Here is a 17,665-nt window from a genome sequence, read left to right as displayed (position 1 = left end):
CCACACAGACTCAATTATCTCCTGCCTTTGGCCTTGGTTCATCAAGGAAATAAAGTCAGTCCTATTAAAATCATTGGGGCTACTCACATGCTTCAGAGTAGACACTGCTTAAATACCTTGCTGAATGGGGCCACAGAAAGGAAGCTGAATTTAGTCTGGAAAGGGTTGAAGTTATTGCGAGGCAGCCAGGGATGTGTCTGCTGTGAACTATAAATGAGCAGACATAGCATTTAATGAACTTTTATATGTATGTCGATGTAATTAATAGGGGCGTTCCTTCAATATCCCATTTCCTTTTTTGTAGCTATCTTTCCCACTCTCAAAGACCTGATGATGTGGCACTCTTCCTCCATACTAGAAGGAACTATTGCTCCTTCCAGAGAGCTTCCAGGCGTCTGTCACAGGAGGTCACACAAAAACAATGCATAAAGCTCCCCTTTTCTAAGCGGAATAGAAAAGGTATGAGGAATACACCTGTAAAAATATAGGAAGAATTCAGAGCAGAGAATCCCATTCTAGGCCCTTCAAAAACATACATCACCACTCAGGAAAGCAGTATTGTAAGGAACTAGCTAATGTATGTGTAGCACTGCCCTCTCCTAGGTGGAATCAGAAATGTTCAGTTGTGTGTCGTCAGATCTATATTGCTAAAACTGTGGAGAGTCTTCTCTAGCACAATTGGTAGGGAGCAGGATTTTTGAAGCAGCAAGATTTGACTTATCTCATCTCTCCTTCTATGAAGTTCTCAGCGGTCATAATGTGCAGCCTACTGGCAACTGTGCCAGAGGATTGGTGACAGTGTATTACTATGATTTGTTTCTCTGACAAGGAAACCACAAGGTTATATATCCTGGATTCAGATGCAGCCTGTATATTGGTTATTTTGTTTTTATAGCTAAATGCACAGCAAAATAAAGTAGAAACTACAAACATTGTTGCTTTAGGGGAAAATGGTGATTACTTCTAATACCTTAGATACTATGTACGAAACCCTGGTCTTACTGAAGTCAATGGAAGCTTTGCCAGAATTTTATTGTATTGCTATATACTTACTAAAAAATATAAAATATCTTAACTTTAAGCCATGACATCCATGGGACTACTGAAATGTGTAAATTTAGGCAGTGGAATTTGCTTAAATTTGCATTTGCTGCATCCAGGCTTTAATATGCATATATGAATATACATAATAAATATTAAACAGCAACAAAATTTACAACAACTGCAAGTTTCCTGCCTCTTTCATGCTTTTATATGCTGAACTTCACTTGCTTCACAGGAGCAGCCCCAGGCTCTTCGTTGCCCTAGGCAAACTGGAAACACATCCCATCCAGAGTTGGTAGTTGTCTCTACAACAAACAGTCACTAAGCCTTAATGCTCTGTTGCTCTAGGCATCAGCCTTTCCTGACTATGGCTATGTACACACCATCAGATCGATCTTTCTGGATTGACTGAGCGGTCAGTGAAGACCTGCTCAATCAATCTGGAAGTTGACGTACTAAAACCACCTCCTCAAGTGGCGTAGCACTGGGTCAATGGGAATGTATTTCCCATCAGCACAGCGGAGTGAAGATGCCGCCCACAACGAAAGTTAAGAAGTCGACGGGAGTTACGCAAACTACTCTGTGTAGCTTGCATAATTCCCATTGACTGCTGCCAAATTTTCACGTAAGTGCAGACCTGGCCTATGTTTACGAGCCAGGCCTATTTCTACATCTCATACTACATCAGACAGACAAGATGGCTGCTTCTTGATTAATTATTCATTTTTGTTATATGTACATTTTAAACAAAGTATAGCTATTTATAATTAAATGTGCTATTTAATATTACAGTGTAATTCTCCTTTAAGATTATAAACGAGTTCACCAGAGCAGGAATTGAATGGAGGCTGTCTTCAGTTCAGGCTCCCCTCAACAATGGAAAATTTCACTTCTGCTCCATATTTAACATAGTCTGCACTAAAATTGTCTTCATCTGAAAGCCTGCTGCCATAAATATGCTGTCAAATGCCCATGAATCTGAATTTCACAGAGCCCTTTTGTGATGCTGAGATAAGTCCAATATTCTCTTCTGGCTCTAGGTGTTCTTTTAATTCTAAAAATAGATCTCTCCCACTTTTCCCAGAATCACAACAAACTTGCAATTCTCTTAAATGCTGCTTATAGAACAGAGAGGGAGTAAATAAGTTGCCACATCTTCATGAGCCCCATTCCTCTGCAAAAAAGCCAACAAAAAATCTGCTTTGCTCATTGATTACCAAAATAGTTTCTTGATGACTTGTTAATTTGCTAAGCCAAGCAATTTATTAGGTGTTTCCTGTGTTTTTTAACTACAGTCTGCATTGCAAGGAAACAAGTAGTGTCTGTGGCATGGAAGATGAGTCTGTGTCTGATGAGAGCCATGTGTACCAAACTCCCATTTTTCATAAGTGCTGTCATTTTACAGATGTATGACCCTCTTCTTCTGGTTACAGAGGAGGGGGGCTGGGGGAAGATAATGTACAGGGTTCAGTAGAGAAACCCTTGTAGGCAGATACACAAATCATGTCATGCAAACCAGAACAGGCTAAAGGAACATCACATCTTTTTGCAGAAGACAATAACAGATAGGACAGAGAAAGATGGAGTTTAAGATGATTAGGAAAACAGGAATGGTTAATGGATAACAGCAACGTGGCGCCAAGCAGTTCATTCCATGTCATAAAGATATGAGGCAACACAAACAGAGAGCAGGTAAAAGGTCTTTGAAATTCATCCAATCAATGCAGATGCAGAATTGTGCTCCCAGCATATTTGACAGAGAATAATATAGACTGTGGAAAAGTTAATTTTTTTCAAATTAAGCCTTTTGTTTTCTTAGTGTTTCTTATTCTCAACTGCAGTATATCATTTCCAATTTGGGATTTTTTTTTAAATGTGCCTCTCTTGTGATTTTAGGCACTTGCTTTTTCTTTGAAGAGCTGGATTCACATGTGTCTCAGAACAGTCATTCCTCTCTTACATTGGGCCAGTAGTTTTGGGAAGCATCTTAAATCACATGGGAGTCATTTCCCCACTGCTAACCCCATAGTGAGATTCCTATTTCACTCCCTCCACTCCCACACTTGATTGGAGCACATTAAAAGGTGAATTCAGCAAGGGCTGAGCTCTGATAAGCCAATCTTACCAGGAAGTTGCTTAGAACTCCCTATTATACATGGGATAAAAGCTGGATAAATGAAGATGCTTATACTTCCTCCCTCCCTCTCAGATTTAGGGTTTGACTGACTTCAATTCAACTAGATATTATTTCTCAGAGCACTTTCTATTTAGTATCTGCAAAATAAAATGAAATTGTTACATTTGGATTTCGTTTACAGCAAACATAGTACAGAAGCAGTTAGATAAATGTAACAGTGCCTCCACTTTCTAGGTCATGGCATGAGTGCCATAGTGCATTTAGCCTGGAAAAGCCTATACAAAATCACCACCTGACAACACAACCTTTCAGGTATCAGGCATCCAGTCTGCTTTCATGCAAAACTATTTAGGACCAGGTAGTGGCTGGTCCTGCATGGCTGTGCAAGGGGAGGGAGCACAATGGGTACGTCCATGCTACATCTCGGAGTGAGCCTTCCAGCTGAGATTCACAGATGTTTGTAAGCGAGGCTCACGCTAGTGCGCTAAAAAGAGCTATGTAGAGGTTGTTTGACATTGTGGCTTGGGCTGGCAAGCCCACAGCCCATCGGCAGGGCTGAGCCTGAGCCTAGAAATGTACAAATTCTCTCATCTTTCCTAAAGATATTAAAAAAATAGAAGCAGTCAGTGAAAATTGTTTGGAAATTCCTTTCTCAGGCAAAGATTTCATTTACTTCAGTGAAAAATTTTGCCTCAATAAGGAATGCAGGACTTTCCGCTGTAAACAGAGGTTCCCTGGAACTGTGGTCTGCACACGTTGAGCCTTTCAGGCCTTTCATTCTAATTCACTATGAACAGAGCTTTAGTGTATCTAAGTTAATGGTAAACACAGGCTTTACTACCAATCCTATTCCTGCTGAAGTAAACAGCAGACCTCTTGCTGACTTCAATGGAAGCAGAAACAGATCCTGTATATTTTAAAGATGGGGCTAACTAGCTGCTCTAACTGAAAAGGTGCACAACATTTGGTTTTAGGAAAGGAGAAAGAAAAAACTAAACAAATCTTGTAGTCTGTTATGGAAAAAAATGTAGACCAGCACAGATGATGATACATGGAGAGGATGAATCTGATATCAATAAAAATCAATTTTATATACTCATCCCATGACAAAACTCAATAAATGTAATGCTTTCCAACAAAACCCCAAACCATTAAATGACAGTGGTTAAGTAGTTTCATTTGTCTGAATCAATTCCATATGAAAGATAAATACAAAAAAATAAGTAACATCTACCCTATTATACAATAAAAAATGTTAATTATTGCAGAGTTAAGACTACAGTTAAACAGAAAATGATGTGGCTTGCTAGATAAAGGTAGGAAAACAAAATGCTAAATCTCTGTGTGCTGTGATTACCTCACACTTGATAGCACTATCCAAGATGTGATTGTTTATTCTTTCGATAAATGTCGTAATCAATAAACACATAAAGACAAAACAAGAGCAACTAACAAAAGTGTATTTGCCTCCCATATTGGTATGTATCTATTGAAAGCAAATAGGAGTCTCATCAGCAAAAGCCACTTTGAGTCTAGTTTGCAGTTCTATTTGATTAATAGGCTTTGAAAACATCATGTTTGGGATATGGTAAATATGCAGTTGATTTGCTTAGCTGAAAGATAAAGGACTATAAAGTCAGCTGAGATATGACACAGCAAACAAAGACTAGAATAGTGCACTCAAAGTTGCAAGTCACCTTCCTTCAAGACCATAAAGAAGAAATGTGTCCAGCATTGTATGAAGAGTTGGAGAGAGGGAGTCTCTTTCACACACATTTAATCAGTGACATCTGGTTGCAGTGAATTCTAAGAGTGTTATAGCTCTCTGTCATTAATTCATTCCCATTTCTGTATTTAAAAGGCCAAAGGGGTCTTGATTTAAGGGTTCCAATTCCAATCAAAATTGGGCCCTCATTGTGCTAGATATTGTACAAACACATAAGTAATTGTGGGTTGTAATGCTCTGACAGTAATTAAATGACGTATTTGATATAATACACCTTCACAGTGGATTTTCAGTCTTCTGTTAAAATAAAAGTGCCTTTCCACATTACCATGCTGGATACTGGGTACAGATAAATATCCAGGGCCCAGTGAAGTCAATGGGAGTTTAGTCATTGGCATCATTGGACCTGGGATTTCACCCCTTACATCTAGTAGGGCTACCAACAGTTGAAAATTGCATGTGTAAATTCTATCAGCTGCAGATGCAAGTTTTGGATGTACAAACTTGTGCACATGTATGCAGAAAACAGTTCCTGTAGATCAGGCACAAAATGTACATTTTCTGTTCAGCTGTATGCCATTATTTAACACTCCGGCTTTCAAGTTCTGAGAAGAAATGGCAAAGTGTTAGCTGGTGGTCAGAGCAGGGAAGTGGGAGTCAGGATTCCTTGGTTGTATTCCATTGATTCACTCTCTGTCCTTGGGCTATTTAACTACTTGTGCCACTACTTGTGTCCTATCTGCAGAGAGGGTGTTAAAATGTCTCTCTCCCACAGCTGCTGTGAGGCTTAATTCATGTTTGTGAAGAGCTTTGAAAACCTTGACTGAAAGTTGCTACAGTGTAAATGCACAAAATTCTTAACATTTAGGGAGACCTTCCATAACAAAGCTAACACGCTGCATTAGGGATCCTTTTGATGCACAAACTCGGAAACTAATTAATGGAACTATAAGAATCACATCAAAAGAGACATTTTATTTCCCCTCCACTATTACCACCACCTCTCTTATTTATTTTTTGGCATTATCCTTTTCCTTCCTATCTTTCCAAAGCCCCAGGCATTGAAATTTACATTTTCTTTGCATTATATTTTTAAGAAAGAAGTGGGGAAAGGGAAAGAGAGCAAGAGATAAAAGGGACAAACAGCTCCAGATACCAAGCAGTGTAACCAATTCCTTAGAGTTAGCCTGTGCTTTTGAATATTTTATAATTTATAAACTGAAAACACATTATGCTTTGATTTTCAAACAGCAGCTGATGTCACATGCCTGTTCTAGACTTCTAAGGGACAAAGATTCTGCCTGGGAGGAAAAAATATGCACTCATTTTCAAAGTACCCTTGCGGTGTTTCACAATTTTGTGGAGAGCTGGGGTTAAGGGAGGGAGACCATTTGAAAGGATGCTTAATATCTTTCAGAGACACACAAAGGGTCAAAGTCTTCCCTTAGTAGCAGTCCATTAAAGTCATTAGCGTGACACCAGGGATGATGGTTTATATATATAGTTTTAGTAGAAATACCAAGCACAGTGATCCCTGTGCAAGATAATCTGATGGGAGACTTCTTGGAGAAGGGAGCAGACAGAGAATTCCCATTTGAGACCTACTATGCCTTAAGGGCCCAATCTTGATCTCATTCGCACCAGGGGAATAGGATCAGAACTCGTGCGGACTAGAGCTGGGGAAATAATGGATTTTTCAGACCACTGGCAAATCAGAAAAATCTCCACCAAAAAAAAAAAATAATAATTTTGGGTCAAATTGAAAATAAATTTCCCATATTTTTGGTAAAAAAAATAAATGAAAAAATCTTGTTTCAATTTCTAATATCTTATAATTTAAAACTGAAAGGAAATTTTAAATGGAAAAGAAATTGAAATATTTAATTTTAATAATGCTTTGATTTGTTTTGGAATTATTTTGGGGCTTTTTTTCCAATTGAAACAATTTGACAAAATCAGGATGAGTTCACGAAATATTTCTGTGTCGTCGAATCTGCATTTTTTGCTGAAAAAAATGTTTCAGTCAAAAAAATTCACCCAGCTCTAGCCCCGCTACTAAGTGATGCACAAAATAAGTTCTAACCTCCAGTCCATAGTTCAGGGGGCTCAGGAAAACTAAAGACTTAACTCGGGGACAAAAGGAAACAACAAAACATTAGAGGAATACTGATTATTAAACATCAATCTGCATGAGAAATAAGGCCAAATATTAATAAAAGCATGGCTTACTAAGATAATTAGTTTCTCCATCTGTGAATGCACCAAAACAGAAGCACTAAGCATGATTTTACATGTAAGATGTAAAATAGTTATGTTCCGACTTTCAGCCAGAGCAGTGTAAGAGCCAGGCAGTACAGGGATACTGTACAATTTCAACCCTTGAATTCTACAGCGATAAGGCAGGCTCCTGGGATTAACAGCCCTGTCAAGGGTAACCCTCTGAAGTGCTTATTTGTTTAGAAGAAGAACCTCATTCATCATGAAGGAGTGATAGAAATGGAAGCCCTCCGACACTGTATCTGAAGTCTACCTGGATGTATGCTTTTTTGGTATTGTGGAAAGAGGGAGATAAAACTTGCTATCCGGTTTTGAAAACAGTATAAAATGAAATATAGTACTTATGTTCAAAATGCCAAGCTTCTAAAATGTTTGTTTGATTTCTTTTTAATGAAACTATTTCAAGCTCATTTGAAGGAGTATGTGCTCTATGTGGACAACAAAAGTATGAGGTACAATATTACAGCATTAATCTTAAATGAAAACCCTCCTTTCCTGGGATGGTCTTCCTTTGGATTGTTAATTTGAATACTGTCTGATAACAAGCTGAAGTTTCCTGGGTAAAAAATCCTATTGTTTTTTTTTAAAGTAGCATCATTTAAATAAAAAATAAAAACAGAATGTGCAGGATCAAAAAATAGCCCATTTGTAGACATTGTTATATGGAAGCTTTCAGTAAATGATCCTGTGTGGAAAAATTTGAATCTGGATCTGAACTTCCTTCATATTTGGGGTATTCAAGTCTGAGAGGTTATTTTGGACCCATCTTTACTCTGTATATTACTTATTACTAAGAAAGAGGGTCTTAGAAAGAAACTACATTTTTTATAAGGAATTGGAAGCATTTCAATAGTTTGGCATATTCTTCTTCTAGGACAACATTGTCTGTAAAAGGTGAGGAAGATAAGAAACTGAGGAGGCTGGAAGATGTGAAAAAATATAAGGAGTAACAGGAGGTGATCTTCTGCTCTGCTGGTGGTCTTGTAGATACTGGACCCAATTGGATGTTAGGGAATTAAAGATATCTTGTTCTGTCATTTTGACAGTGTGTCTAGTGAAATGCACTAAGGAAGCTCTTGTTTTACTAATATAAAAGAACTTGTAGTGGAGGCTATTAAAATGCATGCTTATGCTGTGGGAAAATTGCCATTTACTTTGAGGCTGGGTCTGAGAGTTTTTTAGAGTTGCATCAGGAAACAGTAATTTTGCTTTGCTGTGAACATGTTTTAATGACATGTTACTCTGTGTTAAATACATTTGAAAAAACCCAACAGATTTTAACAAATCATAATATTTCTTCTTTTTTCTGCTGTACAACATATACAGTGAATTCTACTTTGAAATGACCACCCAGGAATGAACACAATTTCCCTAGTGGAAGAGTTCTGTAAGTGCATAGCTCCATAAACTTCAATAAGAAAGAATTATGCAGTATTACTGTCTTCAGCCATTTGATTAGCTGCCAATAATGTGACTATAAGCAGTAAACCCATGAAATGCTACAGCTTCACAGCTGATGTTGGCACTACTTTTAAAAACGATAAATGATATGTATGCTGTGTGACATAATATCAGATATAGTAAATCTGAAATTGTCTTAATTCTTGCTGTCATTTTTGCTAATTTTTGCATTGATTCAGCATTATTTTTACAGCTGATTACCTCAGACGTCTCACCGACCAGCTCCCTTAGAAAGTGCTAATTAAGATACTGAAGAGTCTCATCTAATATTTATACTTCTGGTGTTGTATTAGATCATTTTGCAGTGCATGAACAGCGTCATGAAGAAGGAATTAGAAGCAGTATAGCTTTGAGCCTCAGATAATCCTTCACTGATTAGTGAGATTCTCATCATCACCTATTCTGAATGCACTCCTCTCAGGATGTTGATAAAGCCCTTCAGTATCACAATATGGACTTCCAAGCACAGCTACAGCTTTTCTCCCCAATCAAAGTGAAACCCTCAGTTCACCTGGTTAAGCTAGCTAATCCTAAATCGGCTTTTAGATTGTCACTTAACAACTCTGAGGCACTCCAGAAGGATCCCACACAAATCCTGTGGTAAATGAGGCCTAGACTGAGTGAAAATGAACAAACAAAAAGCTTTAAAAAAATGGACAGTGAATTCTTTATCTAAGACATATTTTTATTTCTTTTGAGTGAGAATTAAGATGCCAGAAATTGGACAGTTCTGTTAAATGGGTCTTCAAATGATGATACATAGCTATATTTTAAACCATACACTAAAATAAATGGTGAATTTTGCAAGAGGTTTTGGTGCTTTTGTCATTTTTGAATATGGATGACTAATAATACAGCACTGAAGAATTTTAAAAGTTCCATTAATCTGTGTATATTTGTTGACCTTGAAAAATGACTGGACAGCCTGCACAGTTATTGATCAGATCCACATCTAGTGAGCCTTCTGCTTCTAATTAGTATTTAGCACAAGGTATGATTTCATGGTAATGTTTGTACATCTTTGCACGTTGTAGGAAAAGGTATGCATTTACCTAGTTTCTTGAGCTATGGAATATAAAATGCACTGCAAATCCCTAATTGGAAAGCAAAACTTTGAGCTTGGCTTATAGATGTTTTCCTTTTTATAAGCAAAGTGAAAAAGAAAACCCAGTTGGGTACAATGGGAGTAAAGACTTAATACAGAAGTGCAGCAGTGTTGTTGTGGTTGCTCAGTAACCAGCAGAGTGCATGAGATTTTTGCATGCATGAACAGAAATGTTGGCAGTGAGCTCAAGTGCCCAAGAGATAGGCTTACCATTAGGCTGACTTCTTAGTTTGAAGAGCAACATAAAAAGGCTTCACTAAGTACAGTGAGATTTGAAATTACATGAGTTATTTGGTAGCATGAGTGTATTCTGGGTAACAAACTCAGTTTAATTTAAGATTAAATGGCACAATTCGGAACTTTGTGCCCTAGATTGAGAGACAAATAGCATTAGATCAATTTTTGAAAATGCAGGCTATAAGCTAAGTATGGAAGAATTTGGAATAATTTGTATTCACTGTGGTAATTTTAAAAAGCATACACGATACTGGGAGGGAGGGGGGGGAAACAATTTCATGAACTCCACTTTTAAAACACTTGTTTAGGGACCTGATCTGCAGTCACTCACTACCTAAACTAGGTGAGAATTTATTGTGTTTTAAAATAGATTAAGAAAATGAAAATTTGGCTTCCTTTTCCCCTGCTTTCCCCGCCCACCCCCATTCTCTCCATTCATCTTTCTTATACAATGGAATGAGATCACAACGATTCATAAGTCCACAACCAAAATGTGGGCACTTACAGGACAAGCAAAGAGTGGCAAACAAAACTCTTGCCATCTGAAGCAAATCACTTAAGTACAAATATTCACTGATGATGCCAGATTAAATAGAGAAAACATTCAAACATCCAAGTTTATTATCTTTCATACTGAATTGTTTAGAAATAATAAATAGAATACACAAACTCTATACCACGGTAGTTTATTTTGTCTTGTGGGAAGTTTTAACTGTTTCTAGGATTAAATGGCTTTCCCCTTCTGTGAAGGGTCTGATGTAAACTCTTGTACCAAGGCTTAAAGTCTTAAGGCTGTTAGAAGTTTCCATCAGTCAGTCTGTATGTCAGTGGATAAAAAGTTGGTTGCTGATCTGACCTGTTCATCGCTCTCTGGAAAGATGCCATCAAACTACAGACACATTCTGCAGTGTTATGGGGGAGGGGAAAATTGGTTACCAAATGGCCTTCTTCCCCTAAGTATTGTATCTTTGGGCCAAAACCTTTAAAACACTATGCCAATTTTGCATTAATATAAGCTCATGTAATTGAAGCCATCTCTATATAAATTCCAATAGATACTTGCTTGTTTAGTGAAGGGGGCAAAAAATAAAATTGGGCATCTTTAGGATGCAGTTTTTAATTTCTAAACCAGGTTAAAATTATCTTTAACATATTAATTCCAAGATTTTGCTGGGCAAGCTGCACATGCAAGGTAACACGAGTATACTACAGACCAGTTTGTCAATGAGTCTAATGAATTTGCAATAGATCATGTTTAATAAGTTATCACCATTGGTTCACTTTATAAACACTGATATGCAGATTTACCTCAAAAAGTATACCTTGAAATTATTCTTCCTCCTGGCTTATAGAAGAACAGCAGATTGTTTTCAACTGCATAAAATCAGGGCTCATTACATTTCTCCCAATGGAATTTACACATATCTAGGGAAAATACTCTCCTATCAGTTTTTGCCAATATCTGAATAAGCATGATCTATTATTGGTTTGAAATGGATTTCTCTTAATATTTGCCAACATGCAAGGACTTAGCTGCTTTTGTCTGCCTCTTTTAGCAGCCTATAGGTTTGGGAGTGTTATTCTGAATTTTCTGTTAATTAGCTGCAATATTTTCTGGAATTGCTAAACTTAATTATGCTTTCCTTTTCCACCTTTCAGCATAAAAAATGGCTGATATTTCTAAACGTACCTTTGTTAATTTTGAAAAAGAATCAGGGGCCAAATCCTGAAGTCCTTACTCAGACAAAATTCCCCTTTGCATCATCCAGTTCTGCTGGAGGATGAAATAAGTAAGGACTTCAGGTTTTGGCAGCTGGTCTGCATTTTGGTGAAGTAGGTTTCCTGCCTGCATTAATCTTCCTGAATCATGTTCATCTTCTGCAAATTTATATGGGAAAGACTTACTCTGTAAGAAGAAAGAACATTTTTTCCTTTTATGATCTGAAATAGGAGCCTGAGAAATAACTTACATCATGATGCTACATAATTTCAATAAGAACGTTACAGGCCAGATCTTGGGCCTAAGCTAAATTGCATAGAGCATAAGTCAGAGTTTGTATGTGGCTTAATGCTCATATTTGCTCTCTCTTGATCCTGGGGCTGCTCTGTGTAGGCCAGTCCTCCTCTGCTATGTTAGGGCAACCTGAAGGCTCCTCTAGTTTACACCATTTAAGATATACTGACAATAATTAGGAGGAAGTACTTACCAAGTAACAAAATATTATTACATTTTCTTACATTAGAAGGCAAATTCTATTCCCAACTTGACCAACGGAACTGGGTGCTGGGGAGCTCTACAGTCATTTGAGACCTACAGAGCAGCAATAGGTCTACTTTGCAGCTGCTACCCCATCAGCAGGGCTGAAGTAGGCTTTGTGTGCCTAGTGCTTTTTCTTCCTGGAGTACAATGGCCAGTGGATCTATGCTACAAAATATCCCTCCACCCCATCCCCAAAGAATCACTTTGCCAAGCGGTGCAGGGTGCCATAACAAAGCAGGGCTCTGAGAAGCACAATGGGAGGGAGCAGATACCCCTCCTGTGTGGGCTTCTGAACTCCCACCCATGAAAGGTGAGAGATAATGCCTCATTTATTTTTTTTAAAGTGGCATTTAGACATCAGCAATACCTATCTATTGGCATTTGTCTGACCTGTCACATGATATGAGTCAATGATGAGGGGGGTCAGGTCAGGGGTGCGTCTTGTCTCATCATGTTTGTAGTTGAAGAAAACAAGCTAATAAAAGTTAGCTTGGTTAATTTTTATAGCTTTTTCTATTAGCAGAATGCAGAGTTTATCATTTAGGAGAAGGGTAAAATCATGATAGATGAAAACCAAATATTAAACATGGACAGCACAAACACAAGGAAAATGCAGGTCACTAGACAATCAAAGCAGACAATGAAGACTGGGAGTGACTGAGGGGCATAGCTCAAGATATAGGAGAAAATGGTTTGTTTGCAAAAGTGTTGCATATTCTTTTGAAATTTACTGATTGATTTTTTTTTTTAGACCGTTGAACTGAAGAATCTTTGAAGACTATCTACAATTCACTCCCCTCCTCAAATGTTCTAGATGCGTGGAAGGACCCTATTGTATTATTCTGTGTTATGCATCTGATGTGATGGAATAACCTTGTTAAACAATGCAGTTTATATACAGTAGAACCTCAGAGTTACGAACTGACCAGTCTACCACACGCCTCATTTGAAACCGGAAGTATGCAATCAGACATCAGCAGACAAAAAATAAAAAAAGCAAATACAGTATAGTGCTGTGTTAAACATAAACTACTAAAAAAAATAAAGGGAAAGCAGCATTTTTTTTCTGCATAGTAATGTTTCAAAGCTGTATTAAATCAATGCAAACTTTGAAAGAGCAACCATAATCTTTTGTTCGGAGTTACGAACATTTCAGAGTTACGAACAACCTCCATTCCCAAGGTGTTCATTACCCTGAGGTTCTACTATATCAACAAGGACTCTGGCACAGACAGAAAGACTCAATATGGAAAAAAATAAACAAGAAGGCCATAGAATAGTAGTCAAGTTAGAAACAAGTTTCCATCAGAATAGCTATTAAGAAGATATGATTAAGGCTAAATTGGAAATCAGCCCTTGGCCTTGATCTCTTGGAAAGCTTACCTTTGATTCAGTACTGAACCCAATGCTTTGGAATGGTGTTAAGAGACAATGTACTGCTGCAAGCATTATCTTTTAGACAATATAAAACTGAGGTCCTGATCACATATGATCTTATGGCATTTGTTGCAAACATAAGAGTGTTTTCAACAAATTCCAACTATGTTCTGTTGCAGTATTTCAGTTCTCTCTGAAATTTCAATTAGAAACCATATCCTTCTTCACGTCCTATCTACATTGTTGTCCAGTGATGCAATGCACTGCCATCTTGAAATGAACCCCAGCAGTAGCAGCATGTCAGTGGGGGTTGATATCATTCCAGTATATATAGTATGTATGCATAATGCTTTGAGATCATTTTGGATGAAAGGCACTAAATATATAACATACTGTTATTAACCTGGTCATTTAAATAGTAAAGCCTTTTGTAAAGTGGCTCTTAGTACATCACTGGTAAACAAATCTGAATTTTTTCTAACAATCGTCTGTTTTTGTAAATGTTTAATATTTTGGAAACTGCTATCATTTTGTACAATAAGGATGAAAACATTATCATTCATTTTATTTTTTTAAAAAAGGGAAAAATCATTACCAAAGTTATACATTATGGAATGAAAATACAACTCCAACAGAATTTGAACCTAGAATCTCTGCCAGGAAAAGCAGCCACATTATCTACTAGTTTGCCTGGAATCTCTCATTAGGCATGGTTACTTTCATGCCACTCCCAGAATCCAATGAGTAACAATAGAAAGATATGCTTTCCTTCAATTTATGCTAGATATAGAAAAAAGATGCCCCTCCCAAGTTACTCAAAATATACAACTGCACAAAATAAACTAAGTAAATAGACTTCCCTAATTTCTCACAATGCACAGTACCCCAGGTAGAAAAAGGAAATAAACAAAACTTAAGATCCTCCACCAAATTGACCCCAGTATTAGCCCATTAAATATTTCCCCTGGCCTAAAAGTAAGAGATAAGATGGGCCTTGCAACTCATCCTAACAGTCAGCAAGTTCAGTTGAAAAATTGGTGGAGGGGACTGAATTTACTGACATTTGATCCCAGTATTAAAAGTCTAGCTTGGTTACAGTCATTACTATTTTTCTAATATACTAGGACCAAGATTTTTTAAAAATGGGTGCCTAAGGCCACATTCAGGTACCCATGAAAGTGGCCTGATTTTCAAGAGGACACCAGCTCCCAACTTACATCAATGATTTCAGAGCCTAACTTAAGGCCCACTTTAAAAATAAAAAACCCAAAAATCCGCAACATCCAATCATAAATCTCAACCTGTTTACAAATTACATCATAAGGTTATATTTGGGTATATTATAATAAACACATTTTTAAAACATTTATTAATGCTATCACCACCACTAACTTTTAAAATAATCTTTCAAAACAAAGCATTTTTAGAGTTTGCTGCCACAAGCACAACTATTACTGTGTTAGTACTTCCAGTCCTGGGAAGAAGCAAAAATGTCAAGAAGCTCATGACACTGAAAATAAAAAGGGAAAAATTACTAATTTAACTTTTCTAAACCCCGTAAAGTCTTTGCTTCGGGTTTGTTTCAAGTCAGTCCTTATTTTATCTGGACTGATTTGTTCATCTCTTGTTTTTCCTGGGATGTCTCTGTCCCTTGTCCTAATAAACAAATGAATCATTCAGAGTAGAAGACATATGAGAAGAGAACAGGATCTGGCAAAGCAAATAAGTACATCAAAAGGAGAGCAAAAATATTCCCTGCATGGAACACAGGATTTTATTTGCATCATCCTGGCATTCTAAAGGGGTAAAAAGCTCTTATACATAGTACCCTATGTTAGACAGTAGCACGAACTCGGGAAATTTTACGAGTATTTGTGGGGAATTTGTAATTCTCCTCTTGGAAAGTTTGCGAGTGTCTGTGGAAACTCACAAGCTTCCTATCATTTTCAAGCATTTGTGATATTTTTATAAAACATATACAGAACTTTGCATTGTGAAATCTACATTTTACTTCTCTGATCCTCTGTGTCATCCAAAGGGAAAATACATTAAACAACCTATTGTCTTTGCTGGTCGGTAAAGAGACAGACTTGAGCCTCCTGTATCATAACTTCAGACTTGGTGCTTCCTAGTCACTAAAACAAAAATGTCTAACGAACACTCCTGTCTTCTGATTTATGACACTGTGTCTGGGATTTAAAGCCCTAACACTACTTCTAAAAGAACAGCAAGTCAATCTATCTAGATCATGATATAGCTGTGCGGGTTTGGGCTGGGAAAAGGTATGGGGAAAAAGAGAAACTATTCCCCAATTCCAGAATGTTTTACTGTGTCTGGTAGAACTGTTCTTTCTCTCACTTGACTGTTTACAATCAGTTTACAATAAACACAATGCAGAACGGGTTTTACATATAAAATACTAGACTTCAGAGTGTTTCTAGCTGGAAAATAGTCCATATGCCCATATGCACTTCAGCCTTTATTTATTGACATCTCAGCTATTTTCAAGTCTACAAATATTTAAGAATATAGTACAAATTTATTTTGGAAAATTACTTAATTATTTATGAGTTCATAGCAGAACCTTTATAATCTGTAGAGAAAACAGAACAGAACCATTTACTCAATAACATTCAAAACTTCAACTGTAAAATCTTACTTATGTGCTTGACTATAAGCCTGTGAATCCTTTTAGTGAAATCAGTGGGATGGGTCACATGAATAAAGTTTATCATCTGAAGAATTGTTTCCAGGATTGGGGCCTAAATGACTAACTTAATCAAATTCAGTAATTCATAATGAGCCATCCTAGTTGTGTTAAAAAAATTGCAACTGCAAACTGAGTTTTGAAGGTATCCATGAGAGTTCATTTTGCCATTCAGGCTTAGCATGCATGGCCCATTCTTTGAACACACTGGGATATTTATATATCTGCACGTATAATATACTGAGACAAGGTAAATCCCCACTTTTCTTTCTGGTCTTTCAGGTATTTTCAGTGGTTTCTTTGGGCTTGGCTTTTATGTTTGAGTTTTGCAATCCCACTTCTTTCAAAACCACTTGGAGAGTAAACAGAGAGGCTTTGTACTACGAAAAAGAGGCAGACGAACAATACACAGCCAATAATGCAAACTTCTTTTGCATTTCTTCTTTTAAACATGATAAATTAAGGTAAAACCTTTTCTTAAAAAAACAAAACAAACCCCAAGCCGCAGAGCCCTGTGGTCATGAAATAATTTTAAGATTCCAAGAGAAAAGCAGAGACTCGCACAGACATCAAAATCCTTTTATCAGTTTTTTCTCTCCCTGTTTTTCTGAAATTCTATTGTAATTAGCCAGCTGTTCAGAGTAAACAGATAGCAGAGAGGTATTCCAAAAGGATTGCATCCCTGACTGCAGTTAATTTTAAGGAATCTTGATCAGCTGCTCCTGAGGCTCCCTGAGCAAGAAAAATGATCTCACTAAGTGAATTCTACAGCATCTCTCTGTTTCTCTAGATGGCAGCATTTACCTTATGGACTGTCCTTTGGATGAAAATTTCACACACAAGAGTAAAAACAAAGAATGAAGCTATTAGTATTGACCAGAACTGAAATGCTTTGTGTGATGGTTTTGTTTTTTGCATTTTCATTTTTTCTTTGGCGCACAATTCTTCAAGCTAATAATGCTATGACTACAGTAACGGTTACCAATGAACAGCTAAAGATCCAATTCTAGCTATCCATCTAAACACAAACACTCCTGCTGGCTTCAATGGGAATTCAATAAATAGAATAACGGAGCACCCTAATTTAAGAACGAGTAAACTGGTTTGGTTAAAAATGAACCAACTAAAATCTTCCCACAAACTTCAAACTGTACCCAAATCATTTACAAAATTTGGGAACATTAAATTATCTTTTCTTTCTCTCTTTGAGCACCTCTGGGCTTCCTACATTTAGCTTGGACCAGAATTTGACATACACAAATAGGGTAAGAAATGCTATTCTTGTGTTATTTCTTCCCTGACTTGTATCAGGAACAACCAGAAGGATTGTTGTC

Source organism: Emydura macquarii, unplaced genomic scaffold (genome assembly GCF_026122565.2).
Source record: "Emydura macquarii macquarii isolate MOO-44397 ecotype Brisbane River unplaced genomic scaffold, CSIRO-AGI_Emac_v2 contig_2863, whole genome shotgun sequence".
In the NCBI taxonomy this organism is placed as follows: Eukaryota; Metazoa; Chordata; order Testudines; family Chelidae; genus Emydura; species Emydura macquarii.
This window is presented reverse-complemented; position numbering follows the sequence as displayed.